This window comes from Cebus imitator, unplaced genomic scaffold, assembly GCF_001604975.1.
Source record: "Cebus imitator isolate Cc_AM_T3 unplaced genomic scaffold, Cebus_imitator-1.0 Scaffold11, whole genome shotgun sequence".
Lineage (NCBI taxonomy): Eukaryota > Metazoa > Chordata > Mammalia > Primates > Cebidae > Cebus > Cebus imitator.
This window is the reverse complement of record NW_016107326.1, coordinates 3,125,701-3,145,413: the sequence shown is the minus strand read 5'-3', so window position 1 is coordinate 3,145,413 and position 19,713 is coordinate 3,125,701. Positions and strand designations below refer to the sequence as shown.

The following is a 19,713-nucleotide window of genomic DNA, read 5'->3' as shown; positions in this document are numbered from 1 at the left end:
GCCTGAACCCAGGAGGCGGAGGTTGCGGTGAGCCGAGATCGCGCCATTGCACTCCAGCCTGGGTAACAAAAGCGAAACTCTGTCGCAAAAAAAAAAAAATAAATAAAATAAAATAAATAAAATAAAAGAAACAAAGTAAAGAAAACTTGAATGACAGTATTTTCACAAAGTAGGGAAATCCAAAATTTTGAAAAGTTTTTAAATGTTGTATAGCTGGAAAGACAGAACCAAAGAGAGAAGTTTAGAAGGCATCTTCTCAATAGGAATGTCACAATTCCCCTTAATAGGGGGCTCCCAAACATGACTCTAGGAAACAGACAAGAGCTTGTGCCCTTCAAGTCTTGGTTCAGAGGCTGATATAGTTTGGATACTTGTGCCCTCTAAATCTCATGTTAAAATATGACCCCCACTGCTGGAGATGGAGCCATGTGGGAGGTGTCTGGATTATGAGGAGGGATCCCTCATGAATGGCTCGGTGCCATCACCTTAATGATTAGTGAGTTCCCACCCTATTCGTTCATGCAGGAGCTGGTTGTTAAAAAGAGACCAGTACCTCCTCCTTTCTCTTGCTCCTACTCTTGCCATGTGACACTTCAACTCCTCTTCTGTCCTCCATGAGTAAATGCTTCCTGAGGCCCTCACCAGAAGCAGATGCTGTCACCATGCTTCTTGTACAGTCTGCAGAACTGTGAGCCAAATAAACCTCTTTTCATTATAAATTACCCAGCTTCGGGTACCTCCTTGATAGCAAGGCAAAGCAGACTCAGAAAGAGGCTGACAAACTTCTCCAGGAAGAGAGGGGTGAAATGAAAGGTGGAGCCGGCTTGCTTTCCATGCCCTTTCCATAACCAGCAGGGTCTTTTCTGTCTTAATTTTGCAAAGGCAAAGAAAAATAAAACAACTTCTCTACAAAGCAATCGCAGCTACTGGAAGTACGAGATGTTGCCCTTCTTTATCAAAAGGACAGAGGGGTGACAGATATATACCATTGCCAGGACACTCAAATTAGAAAATGATATCTAACTTAATAATTATCAACAGGCCTGGCATGGTGGCTCATGCCTGCAATCCCAACACTTTGAGAGGCCGAGGTGGGAAGATTGCTTGAGTTCTGCGTGTTGAGACCAGAATGGGCAACACGGTGAAACTCCATCTCTACCAAAAAAAAAAAAAAAAAAATAGCTGGTGTGGTGGCATGTGCCTATAACCCCGGCTACTCAGGAGGCTGAGGTGGAAGGATCACTTGAGACTGGGAGGCAGAGGCTGCAGTGAGCCCAGATCATGCCACTGCACCTCAGCTTGAGAGACCGAGCGAAACTCAGTGTCAAAATAAATTATCAATGAAGCAAGTAATTGTGATGTTTGGTCCATGTTAATTTTCTTTCTGGATGGATTATTTTTTTTTTGTTCAGCATGGGACAGGTAATCACTATTTACTTTGTTAATGAAAATTTTGAGGACAAGGTATTTATCATTACTCTTATAACTTGAGCTCTGCTAAGATGCATCCCAAATGCTTACAATCTTTCATATGTTTTACTACTAAAAATAACCATCCGTTTAATTCACCAGTTACCAAATATCTGTTTGCAAACAAATAACTCTTGGAATAATGTATTTTCCAGGTGAACTATGGAAGAAATAGAAGGAATTATAATATATTTAAAGCTTAAAAAATTAGAAGTTAATAACAAAACTGCTCTGTTGAGTATTTTTTTTTAATTTGTAAAGATGTCATTATCATGCTTAATAAGGAAAATATGCAAACTATAGGTAGAAGAAACAGACTACTGGTTTATGTTTTTTCATAACATAATGAATCTGTTGACAGTACATATATTGCTGTTATTTATAATCCCATAGTGACAAGAAAATGTCACCAATTACTGGCTACAATGACAGAAGACAATTTATTCCTAATGATTTGTGCCTGCTAGGAAAAAAAGTAGGCTACTAAAAGACAGCTACCATTCTATTCTCAAACAGCAGTCTTCTAACTAGAAGTATATTTGCAAAGTACAGCAAGTTATTTTTGTTAATGAGAGTTTGCATAATTTATCTATATAACACCTTAAGCTGCAAACGACAATACGGTATTCTAAGGTATATTTTTAAAACAGACATAAACTGAAATATCAGGTTCGTGGAACAGCCTTTCATCAACTCACTTGTATTCTCTTTCAAACCTAGATCTCTTTAAAGTTGCATTGACTTTTAGGGTGTGGGAAATAAAATTGGAAAAGCTACTAAGTCAGGCCTTCAAAGTGATACTTATTGCTCATCTGGTCTATTAAGAACTGCAAGTTGAAATAAATATGTATTTGAATATCTCAGTTATGAAGAAATTTAAAATGATGAAATCAGAAGGGAAAGGAGGGAGAGGGTCTGATATGACAAGCAGGATAGGAAACAAGAAATGATCATGTGATTGTGTTCGATCAGTAAGACAAGAGGAGGTGGGAAGAGAATTATCAGAACATCCTAATCTAGTCATCCATGGTGATCCAGGAAATAAGAATTTTATGGAAAACTCTAGAAAAATCCAAAGTTAGAAATCACAAAGGAATTTATGAAGAAGTAGGAGAAGAGAAAGGTAACACATTGTGGATATTTTCAGTGGTTACACAAACATCACGGTGAGGCTTAAGTCAGACTTGAATAAAAGGGTCACAAAACATGTTTACCCATTGAAGACATATTTGAGGGCAGACACCACAATTTTTAACATAGCATTAGTAGACATTTTAGATGCTAAAAATAACTTTGAACAGAAATACAGTGTTATCATTAAAAAGGCAAAAAGATGCTGGGTACACACATTAACAGTGCAATAAAACCTAAGTGTGTGTGTGTGTGTGTGTGTGTGTGTGCGCGCGCGCACGCGCGCACAGGTGCACATGTGATGGGGAGGAGAATTTTTGAGGTCTTCAGAAAGGAAGGAGTCAAGATAAACTGAGAAAAGGCTCAGTGAATAATGAAAATGACTAGGGCTAGAGGTAGGAACAATTTATGAAGGAATGAATATTGGTCTAATTAGTTTTGAGAAAGGAAGGATAACATCCTTGCTTCTCAAATGCAAAAAGAAGTATGCCATGAAGCTGAGGACCGAACGTCTCCACTTCATATTAAAAGCTTAAGACAAAAGCAGAAAAAAAAATAATTAAACACAAACAGAGGCAAATTCAGAAAAACCAGGATACCTAGTTCAGCTTTGTCTCTCTAGGCTTCCTTACAGAAAATAAAACTGATGCTTCTCAAGGTCCAGAGCAGACTTATGATTATGATATTCAATTATGTGGCAGATCCTTTAGCAACAGAAAGCAGAATTGTTTTGCAGAGATCATTTCCCCTAGAAACAAGTGGATAATCGCATGAATATTCTCACAGTGAAATAATGAACTGCTGCAGATTGCATTTTAAGAGCTGGTAGTATCTCAAGAAAGATATAGATAATAATACTCAGGAAAATCTGGGGTAGGAATGACTCATGTATAGAAATTAGAACCATGGTTAAGCAAAACAGTATGCTCCACACCAAATCTTTCTTGAAAGAGAAAGGGAAAATGTTATTGTCTCTTTTTTGTTAAAACAAACTTATCTTTTTAAAAGTTGATTAAAATTTTCAGGCAATGTCAGTTATTTTTTTATTAGTCTATTAAACATAGGATCTGCTTGCTAGGTACAGTAAAGTACTCACCAAAAAATTTCTCTCTGAATACCACTAGCAGTCAAAACAAAATAAAAGATAAAGCTCTGTAGGCGATAGTGTATGCTGTATGGGTTCAAGTTCCATTTGTCACAGACATGATACTTACAAAAGACACACAGAAGCAAAGGAAACTTGGGTTATGTTTGATGGATGCAAAAAATAAATCTAACTTTTCTTACCACTTCAGGTGGTTTCCTGGATTTTTATGCTTTACATCTTTACTTTGCTAGACCTAACCTGACCCAACATGACTTTCCTCCCTTAAGAGAAATCCTCAGGAAAAAACTTTGCTAAATTAGCTTTGTAGTCTTCATCAAAGATAAAACAATGCACATTAAAATAAGAAGGCACAATTTGAAGAAACTCAAACCCAATGACACCAGGTGAACTGTCAAACATAGAAAATGAATTAATGATAGAACCAGAATAAGAAACCAGATCTCTTATCTTATCAAATGCCCTTACCACTGTGCCTATGAAACTTTTCTTTCTTTCTCTCTCTCTCTCTGTTTTTGAGACAGAGTTTTACTCTGTCACCCAGGCTGGAGTGCAGTGGTGCGATCTTGGCTCACTGCAACCTCTGCCTCCCAGGTTCAAGCGATTCTCCTGACTCAGCCTCCTGAGTAGCTGGGACTACAGGCACCTGCCACCACACTGGGCTAATTTTTTCTTTTTAATAGAGATGGGCTTTCACCATATTGACCAAGCTGGTCTCAAACTCCTGACCTCAGGCGATCTGCCTGCCTCAGCACCGCAAAGTGCTGGGATTACAGGCATGAGCCACTGTGCCTGGCCAGAAACTTTTCTTAATATAGCAGGATTACATCTTAAACTAAGAAGTAGGAAACAAATTCCACTGCGCAGAAGCTCATGAAGACAGGGAGGATATTTAAATAGAAAAAGCTCTTTCTTTGTCATTGCAAAGCAAGTGATCTGAGGGCCTATACTCTACTACTCTCTGGACACAAATAGATTCCACACAACAGGAAGTTTACTCAGCAGATTTTAGAATTAGGCTGTGGCTTTAACTCCTGGCTTTGTCACTCCGTATCTGTGTGACCTTAGTGAGGTATTTAGAGTCTCTCTAAGCCTTAGTTTTTTTTCCTCTGTGAATACGGATACTGCTACTAACCTCAGAGGATGGCTGAAAAGATTAAACACAGTAAGTGTTGAGTAAAATCCAAATATCTGTCTCTGCCTCCAACAACTTCTCTGCGATTTAGATGTTCATATAATGGTTTTTCTGAAGAACAATAAAAAGAACATTCACATCCAAACTCCTTAGCAATTATCATTGGAAAGGTCACAGTTACAAATGACCATTTGCAAAATGCTTCTGGACAGTAATGACATTTGCTGTGAGGGAAGTCAAAGGATTTTGCAGGGAACACAAACTGTTTGAATCACGGAACCAGCATTGGTTGGAGTAAGAGGATTTTTGTGAGGGAAAACACATGATCAAAATAGGAGAAGAAACACATCTCATGGAAAGGGTCAGCAGACACTCTCCTATACTTCTTCAGGAAAGTAAATCTTGCTCGACAGCTGTCAATTATGAATGGGCTGCACATTTCCTGCAAACTTCTCACAATATGGGGGAAGAAACCAAGACTCACGGGTATGTACATGGGCAATATTCTTTTTATTTTTTGAGATGGAGTCTTGCTCTGTTGCCAGGCTGGAGTGCAGTGGTGATCTCGGCTCACTGCAAACTCCGCCTCTAGGGTTCAAGCAATTCCTCTGCCTCAGCCTCCTGAGTAGCTGGGACTACAGGTACGTGCTACCACACCCAGCTAATTTTTTTGAATTTTAGTACAGACAGAGTTTCACCATGTTGACCAGGATGATCTTGATCTCCTGACCTCGTAATCTGCCTGCCTTGGCCTCCCAAGGTGCTGGGATTACAGGCATGAGCCATCACTCCTGGCTCAATATTCTTTTTTTTTTTTTTTTTTTTTTGAGATGGAGTCTCACTCTGTCACCCAGGCTGGAGTGCAGTGGCAAATTCGGCTCATTGTAACCTCTGCCTCCCAGGTTCAAGTGATTCTCCTGCCTCAGCCTCCCTAGTAGCTGGGACTACAGACACCAGCCACCACGCCTGGCTAAATTTTGTATTTTTTTAGTAGAAATGGTGTTTCGCCATATTGGTCAGGGTGGTCTCAAACTTCCGACCGTGTGATCCACCTGCCTCGGCCTCCCAAAGTGTTGGGGTTACAGGCTTAAGCCACCACGCCCAGCCTTACCTGTGTAATAATATTCTTGTCCTTTAAAGAACAAATCTTCACCTTGAAATAGGTCCCTTTGCATCAGTTTTTATCCCTTTTAGAGATCAATTTGGGGACACACAGGTGAAACTACAACGACACTTCAAAACAACACTATAGAGGCTATGCTCCTCTCCGATCCTCCACATTCATCTTTTGATATTTTGAGATAAAATAGTAAGAGCCCTCAATCTGCTAATGGTATTACCGATTAAGGAAGTTAGTTAGAAACTAAGCTACTAAGGAACTTAGTTACTAAGGAACTAACATGCAAACGCTAAAGATGCAAAGGTGGACAATAAAAGCTGTTTTACGGGATTAAAGGGCCCACTGGTCAGGACATCTGCTGTGTCTTTAACAAGCCGTCTACAAAACTCAACCAGCTTGATTTAAAATCTTAATCAGGATTGAGACTCACAGGTGGAGGGGAATATGGTTTACTCTCACAATCCTACAGCCTACTTCCACTCACCATCCTGCCTCCGATGCTCCTGTTCTTAGGAGGTTCCCATGGAAAGCATTTCAGCTCCAAAACCCTCATTATGCTGTGGTGAAGATAAATACAAAGTCAAGAACACAGGAAATCTATTTTATGTTGTGATTGTTTTGAGATTTGGCAGGAAATAACTAAAACGTATGGGGATAAGATATTCTCAGACTCTGCTCTTCAATCGTTAGGGTCTTACTCTAGTAGCAAATTAGTGCACGTTAGAGTATTGTAGTACAGGTATCTAAATGTTAATTAGACTCCTATGCTGTAGTATTTTTATTAGATACTGACTGACCATTGAATTAGTAGATACTAGCTGCAGTATTTTATTAGATACTGAATGTTCTAATGAATGACTCAGGAAAGATGGAAAAATTTTTATTTTTGAAACAAAGTCTAGCTCTGTTGCCCAACCAAGGGTGCAATCACAGGATCCTGGCTTACTGCAACCTCCACCTCCTGGGCTCAAGCAATTCTGCCTCAGCCTCCCAAGTAGCTGGGATTACAGGTGTGTGCCACCACACCTAGCTAATTTTTTGTATTTTTAGTAGAGATGGGGCTTCACCATGTTGGGCAGCCTGGTCTCGAACTCCTGAGGAGGTGATCACCTGAGGAGGTGATCCAACCGCCTCAGCATCCAAAGTGCTGGGATTACAGGCATGAGCCACCATGCCCAGCCCCATTTTGAACTAGATTGGTTACTGTTCACTGTCCATCTTATCCTGTAAAACGATTATGTTTTCCTTTAAATCCACATTGATTCTGGGGGTTCGGTAGCACTTTTATATACTATATACTATGTCACAAACCTCAAGGTCAACTCTTCTGCACTATGACTTTATGTAATTGTGCAGATGACAGTCTATTTTAACTATCTTTCTATGGGCTTTTCCTTTCTCTCTCTATTATAGAAATATTTCTCCAGGTTCTGCAGCCAAAAGCTTGGAGTCTTTTTTGGCTAAGGACTCTTCTTTTCTCACGTTAGAGAGCCCTGTTGACACTGCTACAACTTGTTCCTTCCACTCTATTCACGACGTAACACCTTCTTATTTCGTAACGGGACTTGACTCATCAATTCCAAGCTCATCCTGATATAATACATTCGTTGTTTAATTGCGTCTCAACCCTGCTCTAAGACACAGACTGGCCAGACGCTACCCTTAGAACAGTCTTAGACCTCTTGGCATGACGTTCACAGTTCTGCGTAAGTGGACTCCACTGAACTGTCAACGTTAACTTCCACGGCTTCCCAAGGGGATCTCTCCAGATCGGGTGGCCTCCTTACAATACTACCATTGTTTTCCCTGGTTGGTTCCACTGCTTCCTGGAGCAGTTCCAAATACAAGCATGTACTACTCCCCTGCTACACTTTAACAGATCTTATCATCGTTCGCAGTCCTGCTCGACCTACAAATTCTGCAGTCTTTCCTTTCCTGAATCCTCATTGCTTTTCTCTTCTCAATGTGCAGTTTAGCAATGTAGTTGTTTTGTCTTCTAATTGTTTCCTTGTTTTAAAGCCCAGTATCTACAAGCGTATAAGCTTGACACCAAAAAAAATTTTGTTCCTTAAAACTATCTCTCAAAATATGTAATATAGGGATTAAATGTTATGCTTATGTGCTTATGTAACCTGACTTTTTGCAGGATTAACACTTTATTTTTACTGAAAAATAGATCTTGATAACTGCTTCTGGCATCAAATCTAACTTCCAAAAGCTTCTTTAAGTCTGCTTTTCTAGTATTAGACTTTTTCTTTTTTTTGCAATGCCTGAAGGTTACACATTACATTGCTAGTAGCTAATTGTGTATTCCTGAAAATATTTATTTTTAGTTAGCATTCTAAATCTATCAGGAATTATCAAATCTTAGTTTAGTATCTAAACCTATATTTCACAAATCCTATCCCATTTCTTCGCAAAGCTTTGACTGAAGAAATGTTTACTAATGTCTCATTACTGAGATATAAGTAGATTAACATACATTTATTAGACAAAATGAAGTATTCCCTACTTAAATTTAAATGACATTTACAAAAGTGGATAATGTGAAAAAAAATTAAATTCCTACTTCAACTATTACATTATAAAATTCAGATGGATTAAATGTAATATATATAATATACAGTAAATATACTTAAGGACATAGACATATAAATAAGGGAAAAATATCATTATATTCATACATATAAATGAAAAAAATATAATTAGTATTTGCTGTAGAGTAAAATTGATATTTTAAACACAAAAGAGGCCACAAGTAAATAATATTACTGATTTGACTATATTTTAAAGTTTGGAAAAAATCCTTTATATCAAAAATACCTTAAACAAAATCAAACAGGAAAATATTTGCAGAATATTAAGATCTAAATATTTACAAATAGATTAAAGGTTAACAGGATTCATAAAATATAAAAACTATTTGCAACTTAATAAGAAAAAAATATATCCATGTCCATAATTATCTATATCTCTACAGTCACACACCACATAATAATTTTTGATCAATAATGAATCACATATATGACAGTAGCCCCATAAGATTAAACTACCATATATTTTTTGTATTTTTTCTAGGTTTAGATACACAAATACTTACCATTGTGTTACAATCGCCGGCAATATTCTGCACAGTAACAGGCTGTATAGGTTTGTGACCTAGAAGCAACAGGATATACCATGTAGCCTAAATATATAGTGAGCTATACTATCTAGTTTTGTGTAGGTACACTCTATGATGTTGACACAATGACAAAATTGTGTAACGATGCATTTCTCTGAACATATGGGTTAAGTGATACATGACTGTATCTCTATTTCTATATATCTCCTGCCTCTTTTCCAACACTCTATGGATTGATGAAAAGAGATTTACCTCCCCATGCTATTTATCACCTAAAAAGCATTATTTTTTTTATTTTAATATGCTTTTTAAAATTTATTCAATAAGGATACAGAAACTTTGTGGAAATGAACTTGCTACTCTGAACTGGAGTAAATGCACCTAGAATCTGGCACCTAGAATCTGCAGTAAAAAGTGTACAGGCAGCATCCAGGTAGACTTTAGGACCACACATTAGTGCTATGCCCCAGCTCATTTACACCTGTTCTTGACTACTGTGAAACTTACACCTACATCTATGAGCAGAAGGCCCACCTTCTGCAACCAAACCTGTCTCATCAAGGCTACATGTACATAAGGGAGAAAAAGCAGAGTCACTGTCCTGGTGTCTTCAAAGTCCATCTCTGCCTTCAGTTTTCCTTATACCCTGGGTGACCCATTTCTTCATACATCCAAAAAGAATAATGGACAGAGGCATGAATTGGCAATTCACAAAAGAAGAAACACAAATGGCACATACATGTGAAAATATATTCAACTCATTAATCAAATGAATACAAATTACAACAAAGGTAAGACACTGTTTCATCTGTCAAACTGTCAAAAATTTAAAGCATGGAAACATTCCCTGTCAATGTCCTGGGGGAAAAGGCACTTTTGTGTACTGTTGGGAGTATAAATTGATACAAGCTTTTTTGCAGTGCATTTTGACAGGGTGTATCAAAAGCTTTAGGTTGTACATGCCCTTTAGCTCTGAAATTCCACTTCCAAGAATTTATCCTAAGGTAATAACAGAATTAGAGGCAAAGATTTAGCCACTGAGATAATGATTGCAGCATAATTTATAGCAGTGAAAATTCAAACCTGGATGTCCAAAAGTAGCAGATATGTTAAATTATGATGAATCACAGCATGAAAAAAGTACTATGTTACAAAAACAAAAAATCTAATTGTATGTGGAAACTTATATCAAAACTGAAGTTAAAATTTTTATTTTTTTTAGAATATATATAGACACACAGATGAAAAATAAAAGTGGGCCATTAAAAACTTAAATCTAGTTCATTGAAAACTTAAATCTAATTATATAACTTTATGTTTATAAACATGCATTTTGCTTTTAAGCAAAAGAGATTGTTAGGGTAAAACTATGTGTCAGTTACTAAAGTGAAAACTTACTTCTTAGCTATTCATTTAGACCTTAGGCCAAAAATTATACACACACACATATATATGCACATATATGAATATATAGATATACATGTTCATATATATACACAAATATATGAATATATGCACATACATATACACATATATGAATATGAACACACCTTCATACATATATACACACATATATGAATATATATATAAATATCACACACACACATCAAGGATCAAGGAAAGGAAATAAGAAGTTACCCATGTCCCTGCAGTAGTACTGGCAGCATTCCTATAGTTCTGACTCCAAAGCTAATAACTGTTTTCCATTAGAATCTGGATGTGTAATTCCAGTTTTACAGTTGTATAGAATTATTTCAAGTAAAATAATCAATTTTGGGTAAGAATGTACTTCCCCCACCAAACCTTCTGATGACGTGGACTCTCAGGTCTATCAAATATTATCAATTGACACTACACTGACTTGAAATTGGTTATGATTTCAATCAATCTTAGAAACGTATCTTTCTTAGTAAACCTTTTCTATGGCGAACATGTTGTGTGTATACAAAGTTGTGAGATGAAAAGTACCATAACAGATAAAAGTTTTGAGGGAGTCAAAGTTAGCTGCATTCATACTCCAAGGATCCCTTTGCTCCTGAACTCTCAGAGGCCAGACGCGTTCCATTTCCCTTCAGTCTTCTCTACTCCACCTTCCCTTTGCTGCGCTGCTCCTCCCCTTTCCTTATGAAGATGCTGAAATGTCTTTCAGTACACAAATACCTCCATCCCTGAATTCCCCAGGCTCGCTCTCTCCTTTCTTAGCTGAGATTTGGAAAGAATAACCTCCACTTGCTGGTGCCACTTTTAAAGTTTGGTTCAACTCTGAACCTATCACAATTTGACTTCCACACCCATTATACATAAATTATCCTCTCTGGAAGGCTTTTTTTTTTGTCTGAGAGATGGGGTCTTTCTGTGTTTCCCAGGCTAGTCTCTAACTTCTGGGCTCAAGAGATCCTCTCACATCAGGCTCTTGAGTGCTGGGACTACAGACATGGGTACTACTGTACCCGGCAACTTTCGGAAGTTTTTGACTCTGCTGATGACAGTATGTCTCTTTTGTTGTCTTTTGTCAATTAATCTTTTGGGTTTTTTTTTTTTTTTTTGCCTCTACAAAAGGTCCTTCATTTCTTTTATTGGTGTTTCATCTATACCTTTATGGTAAATATTGGTGAGCTTAGGATTCTAGCTTGTCTTCTCTTCTTTTCTCATTCTATTTGCTTTCAGAAAGAGGTTTAATTCTGCCCTGCGGCTTTAACTGCAATAATATAGATCACAGAGTAAATATTTTTACACAAAATGTAATTGAATTTCATATATATACATATATATATAATTGCCTAATAAATTACTGAAATTTGATGGCCTACAGACACCTCAAATTCTATCTGTTCTCATGTGAATTACTAAGTTTACCACAAACAAAATACTTTAACCTTCAACTTGGATTACACCACCATTCACCAAGTCTCTCATGTTGGGGAAGATAGTCTCTTTAAATGTTTGTCTTCTCCCAATTCATCATCAAATCTTGATTCTACTTAAATGGGTCTCCCTTTGCTTTCCTGGTTTTTGATCCAAACTTTTCTATTTTCCCAGTTTGATAATTACAATACTACCTAATTGGCCAATTCGCTTCCAAGTTTGACCTCAAAGTCAATTATTTTTTCATTCAACAAAACCTTCATTTCCAGGCTCAGGTATTAGGTGAGATGAGCACAGAGGTCCAACAGTGAACAGGGCCATGTCCCCAGGGAGGTTGCTCTCTTTGAGGAAAGGCAGTTAACATTCCACACTGCTTTCAGGGTACTCTGTAAAATGTAAGCATGACCAGAGTATTCCTCTGCATTAAAATCCCTCAGAGCCTCCCCATTACCTGCAGGAAAAAGTGCAAATCCCTTGGCCTCACCATGAAGACCCTTTGGGTATGCTCTGGGGCTGCTTGTGCAGCCTTACGTGTTCCAGGCACCAAACTCCTTGTGACTCTTGGAGCATTCCCTAGGGATGCTACACATTCTCCTTTGCTGTTCTGTCTACATCTTGAATTTCTCCACATCCTCAGGCTCTGGTTCAACGCCACTTCCTTCCTTCTGTGTGGAACATTCTCTCCTCTCCTGCCCCCAGTCTCTGTTGGCAACAACCAACTCTGGGCTGACACTGACTTTGCATATTCTATTGCCATCACACTAGCCACATTAAAACCTAATGACATGCCTACTTGCCAGTTTGTCCAACCAGCCTGTGAGCTTCTAGACATCAGGGAATATACCTTACTCATTTTTGTTTTTCCAGCTCCTGGTACGATATTCAGCATTTATTATTTGTTGAATGAAGACTTAGTTGATATACTAAATAAGAAATCTATTCAATAAGTTACATTCAAACTTGATTCAGTTTTCAGGTTCTGTGTGATTTAAGGCAATAGTCATCAGACATTTTTAGTTGCTCTCTTCTTAAGTGTATCTGCATTTCTATCCATTTTGACATGCATGCTAGGCTTCACATTTAGTTTGTGTACAGCCTATTTATTATGGAAAACAATCTCAAGACAACTGATAAATATAAGAAAATTTCAATATAGTGAAGTTAGTATTCAAACTATTCAGTAAATAATATGCAAGATAATCATGTATAAAATTGTATGTGTATATAATGTTAATAAACAGTTATCATGACTTGAGAAGAATATTCTTTCAATAACACCAAAAAATCCCCCTCAGTTAGTTGATTTTCAAACACTTGAATGCCCACAGAATGGCAAATAAACTAAGGTTCTATGGCTCCAACACTTATTTTTTCTATTTCAGTGATAATTGCATCAATAAACCTGATTCAGCACTCACTGCTATTCAATTCATTAAAATAATTTTACTGCTACCACTGTGATTTTTTCAAGGATATCAAAAACACATTCAAAAATCAAAATAACATGCATCATCAGTTTTGATACATTCATAGCATGCTTCACTTTAATTTCAACTCTACAGCTAAAAGAACATTTAGAATTGAAACAGAGAGAGCATATATTCCATACACTTTAAACAAAAACACTTAGTACACAAATTGAGTCTAACAGAAATGGCAATTTCCATGTGAAGAGTAGCAAACTGCCAAGCTTTCTGAAAATCCTCTTAGAACAGAAAAATATAAATGTATATAAATACTTAAGTGTATAATAACAGCAGTGAACTTTATGGTTGTTTTAGTTCTAGTTTCATAATACTAAATTTTTTAGAATTTTCTTTAAATCATAACTTGTTATACTAAAAAGTGACTTGCACATACCCATGAAGTGAATCTATTTCATCCTTAAACATGGAAGCTTTTGCTCAAAGAATGACAAGTCACTATTGACATTGTAAATGTACATCTATCAGGGAAATGTAATTATTTTTATATATTAGAAACTGTTTGACGGCATTTTGCGAAGCAGCACTTTAATTCTGAGCTTGATTTAGTAAGCCCACTGAAATATTACTTTTGCTATTTTTGACATTCCAGTGCACATAAAACATAAAATATAATTTATCACGGGAGACCATGCCAGAACTGACCATCACATGCCGGAAGAGGGCCCACAGTGAAATTTATATTCAAGTTATAGTTTAGTATGTGTAATAGAATCTCATAAAATTAGAATAACACTGAAATGCCATGTGATTCTTACAGCAACAGAATTCCATTTTATGTCTTTCAATCAATGTCTGAAGTAGGCTCACAGAAAGCTTCCTGGATAAAGTTGAAGGAATGGAATTATGCTAGTGAGGTGAGAAAGTACACCTCTCTTCAAATCATCTTCAGAAAACCAAGACAGTACCCCTTCCCGCAAAGAGCTGGGAGAGATATGGCATTTTCATAGTGCTGGAATCATCACAATTACACGACATAGTAGGCTAGCAGTTTCTCACAAACACTCCTAGAATTTAATCAGCACTAGAAGAGCTATAGGTCTATTTCCTCACTCTCTCACCTACCTGTGGCTACTCAGGAAGAGAAGGAATGGCACTGCCCCCTTTCCAGAGAACACATTCTGCCTGGCATGGAAATCTGGATTGCAAAATAGCTGAAATTCTCTCTTTAGAGACTGATGTAAACGCTATCACTACAGTCGTTTATCAAATTGGTTTAAGGGGTACACCTTTTTCCTATTAAAATACAACAATGCAACTTTCAGACTTTATCTCTGCATAGAGAGAGTAGACTTTTAAAATACTATTTCAAAGGACAAGTAAAATTGGTTTCTTGAAAAGTGTTTCAGCTGTGCAAAGCAAGTGTCTATTCCATTTAAAAACACTGCATTTTAATGTTATACCCTTATTCATTAGCTAAATTAGCCCATAACATTTCAGTATCATGCACAATTAATGTGGCATTAGTGGGGTCCTACAAAAGGTACATTGCTCAAACCCAGGTGAGAAATGAAGTCTTCTTGGAATGATTTATTTTATTGTGTGAACTGATGAGCATCAGTTAAATTGCCTTTTAATTGACCAGCTGTCTAAGTAACATGCCTTTGAGGGAAACACTACTTTCGAAATTTTCTTTGGCCAGGAGCGGAAAGAGCATACTAAAATCTTTGAAGTCTACAGCCATCAGACTAATTATTAGCACCATTCAATGTACGTTCATTTAATTACAGTAAATTAAAAGGGACGTTGGGTTTTGGAGAAAAATAAGAGAGTCAATAAATGGTGACAGAAATTCCAGGCTGTGCGAATGATCGGTTCCCTTTCTGGAAGACACCGTTAGCTCTCCTCCATCCTGCCAGAACACTTGATGACTGCAGCCCTGGGGTAGGGTGAGGGGTAAGAAAGGAGAAGTTGGGGAGAGGAGGAGGGGATATCCATTGTGGTCCAAACTAGGTAGGCACTTGATAGTGTTTATTTAACTACATCTTCATAGCCACATAAAACAGATATAATTTTCTACCTTTTACAAATAATAAGAGCACACACTTAGACGGAACTCAATAGATGCCAGGCACTGCGGTAAGCACCAGACATACCTGAACTCATTTAATTCTCACAACAGCCCTAAACTCATAGGGCTGTACCCTGTTTACTCTTATCCCTAATTTGCAACGTGGAAACCACCGCACGGGAAGGGTGAGAAACTTGCCCAAGGTCTCAAAGCTGGGAGCTGGTAGTGCCCATAGGAAACCAGGTGTCCCGCCTCTGGGCATCACATTTGCATAGACCATGCTCAACGGAGGCTCTCGGGGTCCTGAGTCATGAGGAGGTGGAGGAGCAGCGCCAACTCCTCCTGGCCTGCCTTACATCAAAAGTCATCTTTCTCCAAGGGGGCACTAACAGGCTGAGGAGGCAGGAAGAAGGAATTAAGACCCCAACCTGAGAGCTCCTCCCCTCCGGAACTCAGCACGCAGCTGAAGTAGCAGACAAAAGATGCAAGAGTTGACAACTCCCTGTCTAGGTGATTCATGGGGTCACTGTCTAAGGGGATGAATGAAAGAATGTGAGCCCTGACCAGTATGATTCCGAATCCAGCCACCTGTGACAATGCCACACTGCTGGATGACAAAGGACAATGGAGGCCTGGCTGCTGCTGGCAAGAGATGTACACGCAAACTATTTATTTATTTAATCACAAACCTAACTTTATTACATGTTTTTCCACTTATATTTCTTTGCAAAATATCGTCAATGTCCTGATGACTTCTGGCTCTTATTTCCTTGACGCAAGGAGCAACCCTACCCTTTGGATTTTCTGCACAACTCAACACTCAGTTACTCTCCATGCAAACATTTTTAAAGCTTAAAGACCGATGTTTTGAAAAGAAAAATAAAAAGTTCTTTGTTCCTGACATTTAAATAGGTATTTGGAATTGAGGTCCGATTACAGCTCTTGCAAAGCTGGGTGGTGGGATTTCAGTCACAAAAGGCAGGAGAGACGCCTACAAGAATCCACAGCATACTGAGAATTCTGCCTTTAATCGGTCCTATCACACTGACTTTATAACCTTTCAACCGTTTTTACTTAAACTGCCGTTTGTCGGTGATCCCAAATCATTGCCCCTCCAGAATTTGCCCTGGTGCATGGCAGTTTACTACAACAATGACACCACGAGTGGGTGCCAAGAAAGGGTTTCTCCCACATCCTTCATTTGAAACAAGATTATTATTTGGGATTACATTAGAAACTCAGTATACTATAAAAAAAATTTTTTTTTTCTCAAAATTCTTTGTAACAGCAAATCCCTATGGCTGTTAAAAAGTTAGTTTTGCAAAAGAATAAATCTTATCACTTGTTTTGAATCTCAGCTAACAGAGAGTCCCGTGACATGGTCCGAATGTTCTCTTACTCTTGTGGGATGCTCAGGCCATCAAAATTTCATTAGCCTCACAGCAGTTCCAGCACCTTCTTAACTTGAACTGTTGGCCTCTTTATCAATAAATAAATGAAATCTAATCCCTTTTAGTGACTAAATTCTTCTTTGAAGTTGTAAGTAGAACATCAGACACGCTGCTTGCATAATTTTGCAATGTTAAATAACATTTTTTTTTCCTGTACAGCCTCATTCACAGTTATTTCAAATGAAGAAAACAGTCAAGGAAAGCTCCCATGTTAAACCAGATGAAAACACATCAGCATCTGGTTCTTAAATTAATTTCCTTTTGGTGAGTTATTTCACCCATATCCTTCTCTTTTCAACCATTAGTGATATAATAGAACTTCCAAGGGCACATCTCAAGCTACCATAGAAATGAATAAAAGTAGACAATGAAAAGAATTGAAGAGTCAAAGGAAAATATAACCAGAAAATCAATAGCTTTTAAAGTTAGGGCAATTTAAAATTCCTGAAGATAGCAGAATTGAACTATTTTTGTAACTTTACATTAGAATTACTTGACTAAAAGTGGTAATATAGGTAAAAATGTGAACTAGTTTTGAGACTGTTGTTTATAAAGTTGTTAGAAGAACCTATATATGACTGCAAATTTCACTTCATACAACAACCCAGTTTAAGGAAAAGACACATAATTTTTAATATCAGGAAACAAATCCTTAATGCTATTGTTTAATTCCACAATTCCAAATTATAAGGTCTGCTAAATACTTCAGAAAATTATGCTTCTCCATATCTTAATATAATTAATTACATTAAATGAAATCTTGTTCCTTCTAAGTAATCACTGAACTTTTAGAAGAAATAAATTAATCTGAAAAGTTTCTATGGACACATGTTTTAAATATATGAAAGAGCCAGTATTCATTAAGACAACGTATCTATTTTATTTCCTCTTTTGTTTCTTTCTTTAAACCACTCTCATTGGGAATTCTCAGACCATCAAAACGTTGTTTAAAAGTACAACCACAACTGAACCTTCAGAAAAAGAGTAAACACAAGTTTAAGTCATCATGTTGCTGAACTCAACAAACATTGCTTTTGACACTTTATACTTCTAACTTGACTGACCTGTTTACTCTTAATAAATGCTGCCAAACGTTCTGAATTTCAAGGCAAGGCCCTTGACACTCTTCCTGTCTCTCTTCATTCTGCTTCCTAACCACCACTTGGAGAATTAAATAGTGCAACTTTTCTTGCCTTTACATCACTCAAAGAACAAGGTCTAGTAGATTCTTGGGGAAACAAGTTCTTCCTCTGATTAATTTTAATCCATGAAAATGGAGTGGGCAGTGGTGTGAGAAACTCACAAGTCTTCCTTCCCTTCTCCCTAACATTTGGATATGATATATTATTAGCTAAAGGTTACAAAGTTTATATTTTCTGAAAAGAAAAAAAAATACATGTGTTTGGGAATTCACCATGAGATCCTTTTAGCAGATGTATAATTTTTAAAATAATAAAATTAATTTATATTCTACCAATACAGATACCATAACAAGATACCTGTGCTCTTAGAGAGAAAGGAAGAGGTGCTGTAAGAGTTTTGGGTGGAAAGAGCAAACTGACCCAATGTTAAAAAATATTTGATAGATACAGATATGGATGATCTATGATAATTGGAACTGATCGCATTATCCTGCTACATTCTAGTCTTCTATAACATCACAGATTTTATTGTGTAATTTAAGAAAATTAAATGCTGGGTGCTGCCTTAGAATATGACCCTTGTACCTGCCATTGCTCAAGGAGTGTTATGTGAAGTGCAGCTGGACAGGAAGCAATATTTATTCAAAACATACATATTTAAGGTTAGTGACTTCTGAATCCACTATGAAAATTGATATAAACATAGGATTTACTAAAGTGAATGGATTGGCTGAGAGAAATGTTGGCAGCCTGATTCTAAGGCTCATTTTGTCAAAATAACTGTCCTTATTTCTTCTTTTCAGTTGAAATAAAGCCGGCCTCCACTAAGAACTGAATCTTCCAAAATTAAGATATTGAGTATACTGTTATTATTTGATCTTGACTTTGGTTTAATGCACTAAGATATTCTACATAAGATAAGAAATTGATTGCATTGGCTTAAATTAGACCTTTTCTCATGAATAGAAAGAAAACAACTAATAGGCACTAGGTACCACTTCACACTGACTTTGCTGAAACTGAAAGCTAGCAATAGTTCTGCTTTCCTTTTACAAAGCAAAGCTGGCAAAGTCACCCAATAAATAATAAATTTGAAATATCATTGATAAAACAACCATTTTTCTTTTCAAATGTCATACAGTTCTTCCATTTTAATTTTCTCTTTGCTTATTGATGCACAGGATATGCATAGCGTTAATAGCTGTACTGAAGACTACAGTAGCAAGTACACTGTTAATATTAAAAGCTGAAGAAGAATTTTTTGTTTGATGCATTGCTGCTGATGCCCCAATTCTTCCTAGAAGCAGCACTAACTAAAAATTAAGTTTTCTTCAAAACTTATTATTGCATATAAATTGACTTTTTAAAAATTATCCTGCATTGGCAATAGGAAAAAAAGTCCCAATAACTTATAAAGACATTTTTTTTCTTACACTATACAAAGCTGCTATTTGGATATCCTAAAATGCAATTTTTGTGTGTAGATTTAATGGCATAGTAATCCAGTCCCCAAAGAACATCAAAGGCCACTCTCCCCCTCTTTACCAAGATTTCAATTGCTCTCATCAACTAGTAAGTTTAAAGCATGATCAAATTTGTTCTTCAATCACTTGAGCCCTATTAATGAACTATTCTGCATGCTCACTCATCCATTCTAAGATTCTGCAACTTCTTT

General features: G+C 37.0%; 1 protein-coding gene across 8 annotated transcripts in view; it reads right to left on the bottom strand.

Moving 5' to 3' along the window:
- TENM3 (teneurin transmembrane protein 3) overlaps window positions 1-19,713 on the bottom strand; it is a 470,445-nt gene that overhangs the window by 426,965 nt on the left and 23,767 nt on the right. The gene's annotated exons all lie outside the window — the stretch shown is intronic.